General features: G+C 47.9%; 1 protein-coding gene across 3 annotated transcripts in view; it reads right to left on the bottom strand.

Moving 5' to 3' along the window:
* Positions 1 to 12,691, bottom strand: part of FGF12 (fibroblast growth factor 12) — a 191,158-nt gene that overhangs the window by 43,656 nt on the left and 134,811 nt on the right. The window lies entirely within an intron of this gene.

The following is a 12,691-nucleotide window of genomic DNA, read 5'->3' as shown; positions in this document are numbered from 1 at the left end:
TTCCCGTGGCCACGTGGCCAGCGTGGCTCAGGGAACATAGTTACCTCCCCACTGAAGCGGCGCCTATTTATCTACTCGCATTTGCAAGCTTTCGAACGGCTCGGAGGACAGGAGCTGCGGCGAGAACAGGAGCTCGGCCTGTTGCGCGCTGCTCGGGCTGCCAGATCTCCAGCCCATAAGCTCATCGTCTTTAACCACTTTGCCGTCGTGGCCCCTACTGTAGTTAACTCTAATTACGTCTCCCAACCCCCAACTGCCCCCCCCACCCCACCGCTTTATAAAGCCTTGGTAAGGCCACACCCGGAAAACTGCATCTAGTTTTGGTCCCCAGGTTACAAAAAGAGAGGTTGGGACTTTGGAAAAAGTGGAGAGAAGAGCAACGAAGCCAGTGTTTCTCAACCTTGTCAACTTGAAGATGTCCGGACTTCAACTCCCAGAATTCCCCAGCCAGCATTCGCTGGCTGGGGAATTCTGGGAGTTGAAGTCCAGACATCTTCAAGTTGCCAAGGTTGAGAAACACTGCACTAGAGCATTACGCACCAGAACAATTAGACACAAGGACAGTTTCTCCCCCGAACGCCATCCCTCTGCTAAACAAATAATTCCCTCCCCACTGTCAAACTATTCCCTAAGGCTGCTTTACTGTTAGTCTCCTCATCGTCCCTTTCCCCCCATCTCCTCCCACTTATGACTGCAGGACTGTCACTTCGTTGCTTGCATCCCTACGATTTATATAGATTGTTTCCTAGTATGATTTGATTGCTTATTTCTACTCTGTGACTATCATGAAGTGCTGTTCCTTATGATTCTTGACGGAAGTATCTTGTCTTTTTATGCCCACTGAGAGCATCTGCACCAAAGACAAATCCCTTGTGTCTCCAATTACTCTTGGCCAATAAAGAATTCTATTCTATTCTATTCCATTCCATTCCATTCCATTCTGCATTCTGTTCTGTTCTATGATCCTTTGAGTAGATCCAAGAAGGCTCCACACTCATTTGCACCACTCAGGTGACTCTGAGGACACAGAGAAGCCTCCAAGTGGCCTCAGGGACCCTCTCAAAGGATGCAAACGACCAGCTGTTCTGCAAGGAGTATAAATCCTCCCATTTCCCCACCATCCAGTCAGAGCTGAAGAAGCTTCTTGGAGGAGAAGCGAAATGTCTTCGAACAGAAACCAGAAGGTCCAGTTGCCTCCTGGAAAAGTATCTTGGGACAACAGTGACTTGGATGATGGAGAAGCTCCATAGAGGCTCTCCTTGGTCAGTTTCCATCCATTGTTTCATTATCCAACTCAGTGTTTCTCAACCTTGGCAACTTGAAGATGTCCGTACTTCAACTCCCAGAATTCCCCAGCCAGCATTCGCTGGCTGGGGAATTCTGGGAGTTGAAGTCCGGACATCTTCAAGTTGCCAAGGTTGAGAAACACTGATGCAACTAGACAAAATTCTCAAGGCTAGAAAGGATTTGTGAGAAGGGGGGGAGGACTGTGAGGTCCTTGGTGGCCTCTGAGCTTGGTGGTTTCCTTGCAGATGTTTCATGCCCCAAAACTAGATAAATCCTCCGTGCTGGTTTTTTCATTGATGCTCTTCCCTAGTGGGGTCGTGAAACGTCTGCAAGAAAACAACTAAGCTCAGAGAGCACCAAGGACCCCACAGGCCTCCTCTTCTTCCTCCTCCTCCTTGCAAATCTCACTCCCTCCTAGCACTGATGGTGTTACCTAGTTGGGTCATGAAACGTCTGCAAGAAAACCACCAAGATTCAGAGAGCACCAAGGATCCCTCGTTTCAACCCCTGAGCTGCACAAAGGATCCGTTGTTCTTGGCTGGGCCTGAAACTAACGTGCAATTGAGACTCTGGGAAAAATGCGTCCGAGGGAGGGAGGGAAGGCCAGCCCTGCAGAGGGGACTCTGCTGTCCCTAAGGGGACCCTGCAGCCTCTTAACAGCAGCCATCCTGGGAGGAGTTCTGGACACACAAGGAGAGCAAAAATATATTTTCATAAATTGCTGTCACCTCCCGAGATCTCCACTACTGAAATTGGGGGGGGGGAAGGGAGAAATGCATATTAAAGATGAATGCAGCTTCCCCAGGGCAGCCGCCCAATGGCCACGGCAGAGCCTGGGGAAAGGGGGGGGGTGAAGCAGGGGGTCACAACCGCATCACACAGCAACAGGCAGACGGGCACTGTCTTCCACTCACAACCCCGACTGAGCACAAACTACAATCGTCAGTCATTGCAGTGGCTAAGTGGGTCACCACACAACCAGGCCTGATTCTGAGTCAACTTCTGCAGCAGTTGTTAAGTGAACACTGCAGTCATTAAGCGAATCAGATTCACCCAAGAGACACTTTTTTCCAGAAACTGGAAGTAAACCAGAAACCAGCAAAAACCATCAAAATTCACACCTCTCTCTCTCTCTCTCTCTCTCTCACACACACACACACACACACACACACACATACACACATGCACGCACGCACAGTTCAAACAGATTTAAAGGCGACCTGATTGCCCCAAAATGTGATTATTTGAGTGCAGAGAATTTATGTGCAGCTATCATAAATGTGAAATCGAGTCATAAATAGCTTTTTTGGGGAAGGGTATTTTTCTAACTTTGGTAGCTAGCAATAGCAATAGCAGTTAGACTTATATACCGCTTCATAGGGCTTTCAGCCCTCTCTAAGCGGTTTACAGAGTCAGCATATCGCCCCCAACAACAATCCAGGTCCTCATTTCACCCACCTCGGAAGGATGGAAGGCTGGGTCAACCTTGAGCCTGGTGGGATTTGAACAGCCGAACTGCTGAACTGCAGTCAGCTGAAGTAGCCTGCAGTGCTGCATTTAACCACTGCGCCACCTCAGCTCTTTGAACGGCCGCTAACTGAGGAGTCCTAAGCAAAAAACACTCCCTGTATCTTGGCAGTTTCCTATTAATGGCTGGAAAGGTGAATGCAACTCAAGGTCAGGGAGCGAAAAGGACCCCACAGTCGTCGTCCTCCCCCTCCCCACAATCCCCTCTCCCTTCTAGCATTGATGGTGTAACCTAGGTAGGCCATGAAACGTTTTCAAGAAAACCACCACCCGGGACCCCTCAACGAAAGTTCTCCATCACCCCAGGGCTCTTTTTCCCCCCTGATATAAATGTGAGTTTGGCTTTGAAAAAAAGTAGAAGGGAGACCTCCAAAGCCCTCAACTTCAATCTGACCGACAGATCTCTACAGAGCGTATCCTCCCCCACCCCCTTAATGTTGGCCTCCCACCCTCTCCAGGCTGCAGAGGGTCCCCCTCACAGGTGGCCTTCCGCTGGTTCGCACCGGTTTGGGCGGACTGGTAGTGGCGGTGGTGCGAGGCTCCGCCCCCCCCACCCAGGTGTCACCACGGACCTTCTGCGCATGCCCAGGGGCGCACACTCCCACTGCCAAACCGGTAGTGAAGGAAAGATCTAAATCCGGAACTTTCATCATATGTGGTGGAGGTGGCCCCATGCCAGGAAATATCGGCTTAAAATTAAGGACTGGCCCGAAGGAATCACGGAACGAAGGATAGCATTGAAACCAGAATTATGTTTGCTAGGTATTCTAGACCCAGAGATGGACAAGACATATCAATATATAACATTACACATACTAACTGCTGCTAGGATCGCCTTTGCACAAAATTGGGGGGAAAAACCCAGACAATATGGTAATTAGGAAGATACTCCAATGTGCTGAAATGGACAGGATGACCATGGAGTTAAGAGAGAGAGAAGAGTTGGACAACTATAACATTTGGAATAGATGGTACGAGTGGCTACACAATAGAACCCCAAACAAGAAATAAAAGTTTAGAAAATTACTGATTATATTATGAAGGAAAATGTGTGTGTATGTATGTATGTATGTATGTATGTGCATACACACACACACACAAACATATACATATACATACATACATACATATACATATACATATACATATACATATACATATACATACATACATACATACATACATACATACATACATACATATATATATATATATATATATATATATATATATATATATAATGTATTTGTGCTGATAAATAAATAAAGGGAGACTAGTATAGATCTATTTCAAGCTATTTAGCTCTCATCAGCTAGCCATACCCTTACTGGGATTAGAACCTGGGCTGTATTACATATTAGGCAGATGTGTTAACCACTAAGCCACAAGGTTCTCCTCCATTATCAGCTGAGCCAGGGAAATAGGTATGTATTTAGTGTCACAACCCCTGGTATGCCCAAATATGGGAGGAAGCCTACTGCTTCCATTCTCTGTCTATCGGCTCGTCACAAGAGACCATCCAGACAGAAAGCCAATATTTTTACTGTTGCCTTTGTTACATTGGTGTTGTATATGTATATAAAATTTGATTATATGCGCTAAACTATTACAGTATAACGTAAGTATATTCAGTACTATTAGAATTGTTGAAAACCACGAGAAGGCAAAAAATGAATCGTAAACTACAAAAGTAGAATATACATGGCTGATAGGGGAAGCTGTAAAAGTATGTTATATTGTTATGTTGTTTGTGTTATTATTTGTTTTGTATCTCCCTTTGTATATTTCTCTTGTTCTTTTTAAAGCGGAAAATGTTTAATAAAAGCTATTTAATCAACAGTTCTCTCTCTCTCTCAATTCTTTATTCAACGTGTTCAATTTTTCCCTATCTCCCTTGCAAGCTTCAAAGCACGCAGGAGATTTGCCCAACCCCATCTTGGTCCCCCACCTCAAAGGACCTCCTCTCCCCTGCCCTCGGGCTCCCCAGGGTGCCCCCCCACCTTCCCTTGCCCTGGAGCCCGGAGATGGATCCCTGCCCTCCCGTGGGAAAAAAAAATCTGCTTTTCTCACCCACCCACCCACCCCGTCCTTCTTCTCCCCCGCACTCTGGCCCGGCTGCTTCAGCAAAGGGAGCAGGATTTGGCTAAGTGGCAGCTTCAAAGGAGGTGAAGAACAATGTGTGAGTTCAGAGATGAAGGGGAAGAGGAGATCTGCTTCTTAATCCTAAAGCAAATTTCAGAGGAGAAAGGCAGGAGACCAGGCGGCTGCAGGAGACAGATATACAGGGATTCCTTGGCTTAGAACAGTGTTTCTCAACCTTGGCAACTTGAAGATGTCCGGACTTCAACTCCTAGAATTCCCCAGCCAGCGAATGCTGGCTGGGGAATTCTGGGGAGTTGAAGTCCGGACATCTTCAAGTGGCCAAAGTTGAGAAACACTGGCTTAGAACCATCCGCTGAGTGACCCGGTCACTGGAACAAGTGACCAGTTGTCACCCTTACAAACGGGTGCAGCGTCCCCTGCGCTCAGGAGATCAAAATCCAGGCACTTGGCACCTGGCATGTCCTTCTGACGGTTGCAGAATCCCGGGGCCGTCCGATCTCCTTTTGCGACCTTCCGACAAGTCAATGGGGAAGGCAGACCCACTTAATAACTGTGTGAACAACTGCACTTCGTAACCGTGGCAAGAAAGGGCATAAAGTGGGGCAAAACTCACTTAACAGCGGCCTTGCTTAGCGATGCAAACTTCGGGTGCCGAGGGCTACCCTTATTCTACCAAGAATTCCCAGCTACTCTTCAGTGGAGTTACTTGACCAAAAACCAAAAGAGACGAGATGGCGCAGTGGTTAAATGCAGCATTGCAGTCCACTTCAGCTGACTGCTAGTTCTGCAGTTCGGCGGTTCAAATCTCACCGGCTCAGGGTTGACTCAGCCTTCCATCCTTCCGAGGTGGGTAAAATGAGGACCCGGATTGTTGGGGCGATATGCTGACTCTGTAAACCGCTTAGAGAGGGCTGAAAGTCCTATGAAGCGGTATATAAGTCTAACTGCTATTGCTATTGCTATTGTTATCCCCTTCAGATGCCACCTACCGCAGGGGTGGGGAACAATGGCCCTTTTAGTGACTTGTGGACTTCAACTCCCAGAATCCCCGAACCAGCCATCCCAGCTCAGGAATTCTGGGTGTTGGAAGTCCACAAGTCATAAAGGGGCCAGCGCTCCCCCACCTCGACATAGTCAACCCTCCCTCAACACAATGCGTTTCAGCTGTGTTGGAATTCACCACCTGACAATTCTGAGCTCAAAGCCTCCACGCCTCTGGAAATGGCAGGGGGCTGGGCTAGATGACCTCCAAGGCCCCTTCCAGCTCATTCAATCCTATTCTAGCCCCATGGAGTGATGGACTTCTGCTGCTGCTGGGAGGGGAAGCCCTCCGTTTCTCATCCTTCAGAAGGAATCCAGCGGAGAGACAAGGGAGCCCCTGGAAGCTAAGCCAGGCTGCTGTGCCCACAGCTGGGGGCCACCCACGGCCAAAGCAGACGCAGCAAGCAGATTATTAAGAGGCAGGACGCCAACGGTGGAGCCGGATAATGATCAAGGATGCCTGGGGGGATCCTTCAGATGAAAACCAGACCTCCAAAGATCAGAATCTGTAACCGGAGGGAAGTTCTGGCTGGAGGATCAGCCAGAGGATTTCTCTCCGTGCAAACAGAAGCTCATCCGAGGGACCAAGGGGGCAACCGAGGAAAGGGACCAGTGCCCACTTTCTCACCTGCTGGGATCCCAAGAGTTGCTCCTCCTGAAAGGTGGCTGCCTGTGTCAATTGAAAAACCAACCAACCACCCACTGCCACTAATTTCAGACACGCTTTGGATGTCCAGCCTTTGAGGAATGTCAAGTCTCCCTCCAGTTCCTGCTCCCTGTGCCAACCTCCTGTTAATCCGAGGCCCACTCACACAACACGTGGTGTCGCACCAAGACAGTTAAAGGCCGAGGCCGGACAGGGGTCAACCTGAGAGGTTGGGCTGATGTCCAAGTCCACCACAGGTCCTGAAACAGGGGGAATCCCTCAGAGTCAGTCACGGATGCAACCCAACAGAAGCATTTTCCCTGTTCCGGATGGTGGACCTGTGTTGCTTCCACTCCCTTCAGCAGGGAACTTCAAACGTGCCAACTTCAAGGCTTGTGGACTTCGACTCCCAGAATTCCTCAGCCAGCATGGGGAATTCTGGGAATTGAAGTCCCAGACGCCTTAGCCTCGCTGAAGTTGAGGAACACTGATCAGTCTCTAGTAGCCCAAAATCGGATGGACTGGTGGTCAAAAAAAAAAGAGATTCCTCCTGATGAAAGAAATGACAGATAAAGAAATTCAATTCAATTCTTTAAACCTCCATTATGAAAGCCACCTTTTGCCCCAAGGCACCCCGTTAGTCCCCCAAATCAGCCACTGGGATTTCTAGACTGTTATGATGACTGTTGTATGTTTTTAAATTATGCATTGTTATGCTTTGTTTTTAAAAAATTTTTTGTCTGTATTCCTCTTCCCTGATTGAGTTGTGAGCCGCCCTGAGTCCCCTTCGGGGGAAAAGGGCAGCATATAAATGAAATAAACTGAACTGAACTGAAGTAATAATTGGATATGAATATTGAATGAAAGGAAGATTAGAAATCCTTTTGGATTATATACAAAGGTTAATAAAAAAAGAACTAAGTTAGATACAGTTAGGTTTTGATTATCAGGGGGGAAATATTATGATACAGGATATAGTCAAATAAAGGAAGGATAATGATGACAACTTATATATATATGTATGGGTACAATATAAGGAAACTAGATGAAAATTGCAAACAGTGATTTGGAAAGGAGGATTAGAAAAGTTTGTTATTAAATATTATGGATGTTTAGCTAAAATAGGACATAAGGATTCAGTGTTATTGGAGGATTTTATAAATATTAAATGAAATGCCTGTATGTGGTTATGTATTAAATCTTGGTATATTTTATGATGAAGGGCATTTAAATAATTATAGTCAAATAAAAGTGGAGTTATAATGAATGAATGAATGAATGAATGAATGAATGAATGAGGGTAACATGTATAAATATCTGAGTTAAAATACTTGAGTTAATATGAATTATGCTTGATGACTCTGGAAGAGATGCACGAAAGCCTTTTGTAACCAACTGATACACTTTCTACAGTATGTAAAGAAGGAAGATTTTATGTGTTGTGTTTGTTTTGAAAATAAAAATAAATTCTATTTTTTTTTTTTTTTTAAGAATCTCCCCCAGCCTCCTCGCCTTCCCCAGCCATGTGGACAGTTTCCCAACACATCAAATGCTCTTCAGGCACCAGGAAGATCTCAGGCTGGTAAGAACTTCTCACACCCCCAGGACAGGAGCTGGGTTGGACTGGAAGCCTAACACCCTGAATCAATCCATCAGAGCTGCAAGGGAACTTAAGAGGTCTTCCAGTTCACCCCCCTTGTCAAGCAGGAAACCCTCCTGAGTGGCCTCAAGGTTGATTCGGCTTTTCATCCTTGGGAAGTTGTTAAAATGGGGACCCAGATTGTCAGGGGAATTTGCAAATAATGCTTATCAGAATAAGAGAGTTGGAAGGGACCTTGGAGGTCTCCTGCTCAGGCAGGAGACCCTGTATCATTTCAGACAAATGGTGGTCCAGTCTCTTCTTAAAACCTTCCCATGCTGGAGCATCCGCAACCTCTGGAGGCAACTTCTGTTCCACGGGTTAATTGTCCTCACTGTCAGGAAATTTCTCCTCAGTTCTAAGTTGCTTCTCTCCTTGACTAGTTTCCACCCGTTGCTTCTTGTTCTGCCCTCAGGTGCCTTGGAGAATAGTTTGACTGCCTCTTCTTTGGGGCAACCCCTGAGATATTGGAAGGCTGCTATCATGTCTCCCCTAGTCCTTCTTTTCATTAAACTAGACATACCCAGTTCCTGCAACTGTTCTTCCTATGTTTCAGCCTCCATTCCCCTCATCATCCTGGTTGCTCTTCTCTGCATTCTTTCTAGAGTCCCCACATCCTTTTTATATCGTGATGACCAAACCTGGATGTAGTATTCCAGATGTGGCCTTAGTAAAGCTTTGTAAAGTGGCATCAAGACTTCACCTGGTCTTGATTCTATCCTTATATCGTATAAGTATAGAATATTGTATGGCTTCCATTGTAAACCATCCAGGGATCTCCGTAAAGCTTTGTGGGGCCATGTATAAGCCTAAATGCTAAATTCACAGAAGATGCAGAGAGGTGACCCAGGACCTCCCCGGGGGGGGGGGGGGGGGGGGCTGCCAAAACCTTGTAGGAGCCAAGATGGAAAAATCTCCAACTGTCAAGCGACAGGTTTTATAGCCCTCTGTAATCTGATTAGTTCCATTTGAGAAATTAAAATCACGTCGCTCGACTCCTTGGCTCCGAGGTTTGCTTGGCAAAAGATTTGCACGTCCGGGACGCAGCTTCACTTAGGAGGAGATGCGGGCAGCTCTTCCAGCCACAGATCTCTTTTAAGATCTTCCCACCCACCCCCCACTTCATTAGCACAGTAACTTTCCATTGAGATCTGCCAACTTCCCCCCCCCTAGCCAGGATCCCAGGGGCAGAGACCTCCATCCCTTTGGGATCGCCGGGTGGGCCTCGAACACATCTGCGCCACCAGGAATATTGCCGGCCATCGCGCAACACGACCGCCATGGGTCTCTTCGTCCATGCGCAGGATGGGGACCAGCCCAGGGTCACAGCGATAGGGAGGGTGGCAGCAGATAAATGGAAGAAATGGATGGGATAGCAAAGGGGTCTCTTAACGGGAAAATGGTGGGATTTGGACTCATGGCAGAAATGGGTCCAAGCTTGTGGGCCACACAGAATAAACCAGGCAGGAATCACAATTGGTTCCTATCTGGTTTATTCACGGAAAGAATCCTGGAAGTCTGAAAGTACAATTCTCCCTCTGTCTCTTTCCCAGTCTGAGAAACTGGGGGGGGGGTCCCTTCGGAGCCTCTTTTCTCCATGGTCCATTAGACAGCTGTGGGCTCTCTTCTTATCTGACTCTTCTCTCAAGCTGCCTTGACAGAATCTGGCAAGCCTGGAAATGCGAAACTCCCACCGCCTCTTTGCAGTCGGAGGAAATAAGGAAGGTCCCTTCTGAGCCCCTCGCCCACCATCCATTATGCATTCCACTCTTGAATTGAATTTGAATTTATTACATTTATATGCCGCCCTTTTCCCCAAAGGGGACTCAGGGCGGCTCACAATCCAAGTCAGGGAAAGGGGTACAGATAAAGGATAAAAAAAAGACGAACAGAACAATACACAATTTAAAAGCACACAACAACCATACCATTCGAGGGGGGTGGGCAAAAGCTCTTTAGCCCCAGGCCTGTCGGAACAGCCAGGTTTTAAGGGCTATGCGGAAGGCCTGGAGGGTGGTGAGGGTTCGAATCTCCACGGGGAGCTCGTTCCAGAGGGTCGGAGCAGCCACAGAGAAGGCTCTCCTCCGGGTAGTCGCCAGTCGACACTGGCCGGCGGATGGAATTCGGAGGAGGCCTAATCTGTGGGATCTAATCGGTCTATTGGAGGTGATTGGCAGCACTTATTCCACTCTTCCTCAAAGCTACCTTCATAGAGTCTTGCAAATCACTGTTTGTATTATTTTTAACAATTTGTATTAGTTTACCATACAGTATACGAAGGAAACCCAAAAGTAAGGAGTAGGGAAGTTAGGGAAGGGAGAAGGGGAAAGTGGGGGAAAGCAAAGGGAAAAAAGGAAAAAAAAGGCCCTTGACTTCCGATTCCTTTTGGTGCAGCAGAAGAAGGCATTAACATCTGGGAGTTGAAGTCCACAAGCCTAAAAGTTGCCAAGTTTGGGGATTCCCCCCCCCCCCCCCGGTCTAATCAGTAAAACCCAAAATCAAAGTTTCTTTCCCCCCCCCTCCCACCTCCAGCACCTCAAGTCCCGAAGTGGACTTTCCAAGCAGAAATAAAAGCATTTGTATTGTTTTCTTTGATCAAAGCAGTCCTTTTAGCCACCTCTGCTAACTCCACCCGTTTCTGCAGTTTTTAACCAAGGTTTCTTTTACCCTGCTGGTGAAAGTAGGGAGGGTCCCTTCTGAGCCTCTTGCCCCGCCCACTATGCAGCCCTGGGTTACGCCCATCTCTTATCGGTCCCTTCTCTTGGCAGCCCCTCTTCTTCCTCCGTCCCCCAAGGCCTTTCCCGCACGGCATCAAAAAAGCCCCAGGAATTTCCCTACCTAAAGTTTTAGAAAATTCAGAAAAAATATGTTATGTACCAACAGATCAGACAACCCCTCTATGACACACACACACACACACACACACACACACGCCTTGCATAAGCAAAATGCAACCTCGTGAGCTCACCCATAAACAACCTACACTTTTTTCTAAAAAAAAGCAAGGAAGGGGGGGGAAAATGCGCCAGGTGAGCCAGCCCAGAGCAGACACCCCCCACGCCCCCCTCCCACTGCAACTTACCTTTCCAGGTTTTCTGGCCAGAGGGGCAGGCTTCCAAGCAAAGCGTTGAGTTGTAGCCCCCTGACATGTTTATAAAGGCGGCCTGGGGGTCCGGGAGGCATTTTTGCAAAGGAAGGGGAAGGCTGCTAGGAGGGGGAGGCTGTGTTTTTCAGCCCGCCAGCTTCCCATTGAATTCAGTGTGGACCACAAGAAAGCCTTGCTTTGCAGAGCCAGAGATCTGAGGGGACCAAGAACCGGGGGGCCCAAACACAAGCCCCCCCCCACTCCAAGCCTACATCTCTCCTGCTGTGGCAGAAGACGCGAAGGCAAAGTCCCCTTTCTCCAACCGAGATCCAGCGGAAACCTTCCTTGCCCATCTTCTGGCAGACGGGCTGCTCCAAGTGTATTTCTTGAACGCTTCCCTTGGTCTCCATCCAAGCAGAAATGGCATGAATGACCAGCCCAAATCCTGGGACCAGCCAGGGACTTTTCAGAAAGAGCTGAGTTATCATCTGCATCAACTCCTCGCCTCTCCTGTGTCCAAACATCCACGCAGCAAACTTCGTCTTCTTCAGGAAAAGGGATTATGGGATGGCATAGCTCACGTCTGGTTAACAGGAGACCCTCCCCAATGGTCTTCCCTTGAGCAGGAGCCTTACAGGCATCTTGAAAAGGACGTTTCTTTGGATCGCAACGCACGGAAGAAGCATCAGGCCAAGCCCATCTTAGTCCAGCCATTTGCTTCCCACCATGGTCAGCCAGGAGCCTCTTTTGGGACAGCAGGCAAGAGATGGAGACCTCCCCCACTCTGACCACTCTCCCTCTGCAACTGGAAGGCCTGGGGCCTCGGTTGGCCATGAGAACAGCCTGCCAGAGTAGAGGGGGCAGGGGGCCGGGGGGCCCAATCCAGCAGGCCTCAGCTGGTGTTCTTGGGCCCACTTGGCTGCTCCAACCCTACATGGGAGTCGAGTCTTCAAGGGTCCAGCAACCAGAACCCCTCGTGAAGAGTCTCAAGAGAAGCTTTACTGCTAGTCACCCCCCCTTACAAGAATAGAATAAAATTAATGATTGATTTAATTGTTAATTTTAATCTAATTTTTTAAATTTTTTATTGTAAATATCAATTGGGGGTTTGTTTTTGGATACTTTATTTAATGCCCCTTTTAATTTTTGTAATGTGTTTTTTTTTTTTATGTTGTACGCCCCCTGGGTCCTTTGGGAGAAGGGCGGCATAGAAATCCAATCAACCTAAGCCTAAACCCTCTTCACGCCTCCCTCCTTCCTCTACCTGGGAACTCCGCCACACCAAGACTCTTTAGCAGGCCACAGGTGTGCATGGATCCAGGCCGGTCTAAATTGCAGGGTGTGAGCGTGTGCCGAGCGAAGA

The sequence above is a fragment of the Thamnophis sirtalis genome, unplaced genomic scaffold, assembly GCF_051295495.1.
Source record: "Thamnophis sirtalis isolate CommonGarterSnake01/CBP01778 unplaced genomic scaffold, rThaSir2_p1.2 scaffold_11, whole genome shotgun sequence".
Lineage (NCBI taxonomy): Eukaryota > Metazoa > Chordata > Lepidosauria > Squamata > Natricidae > Thamnophis > Thamnophis sirtalis.
This window is presented reverse-complemented; position numbering and strand designations above follow the sequence as displayed.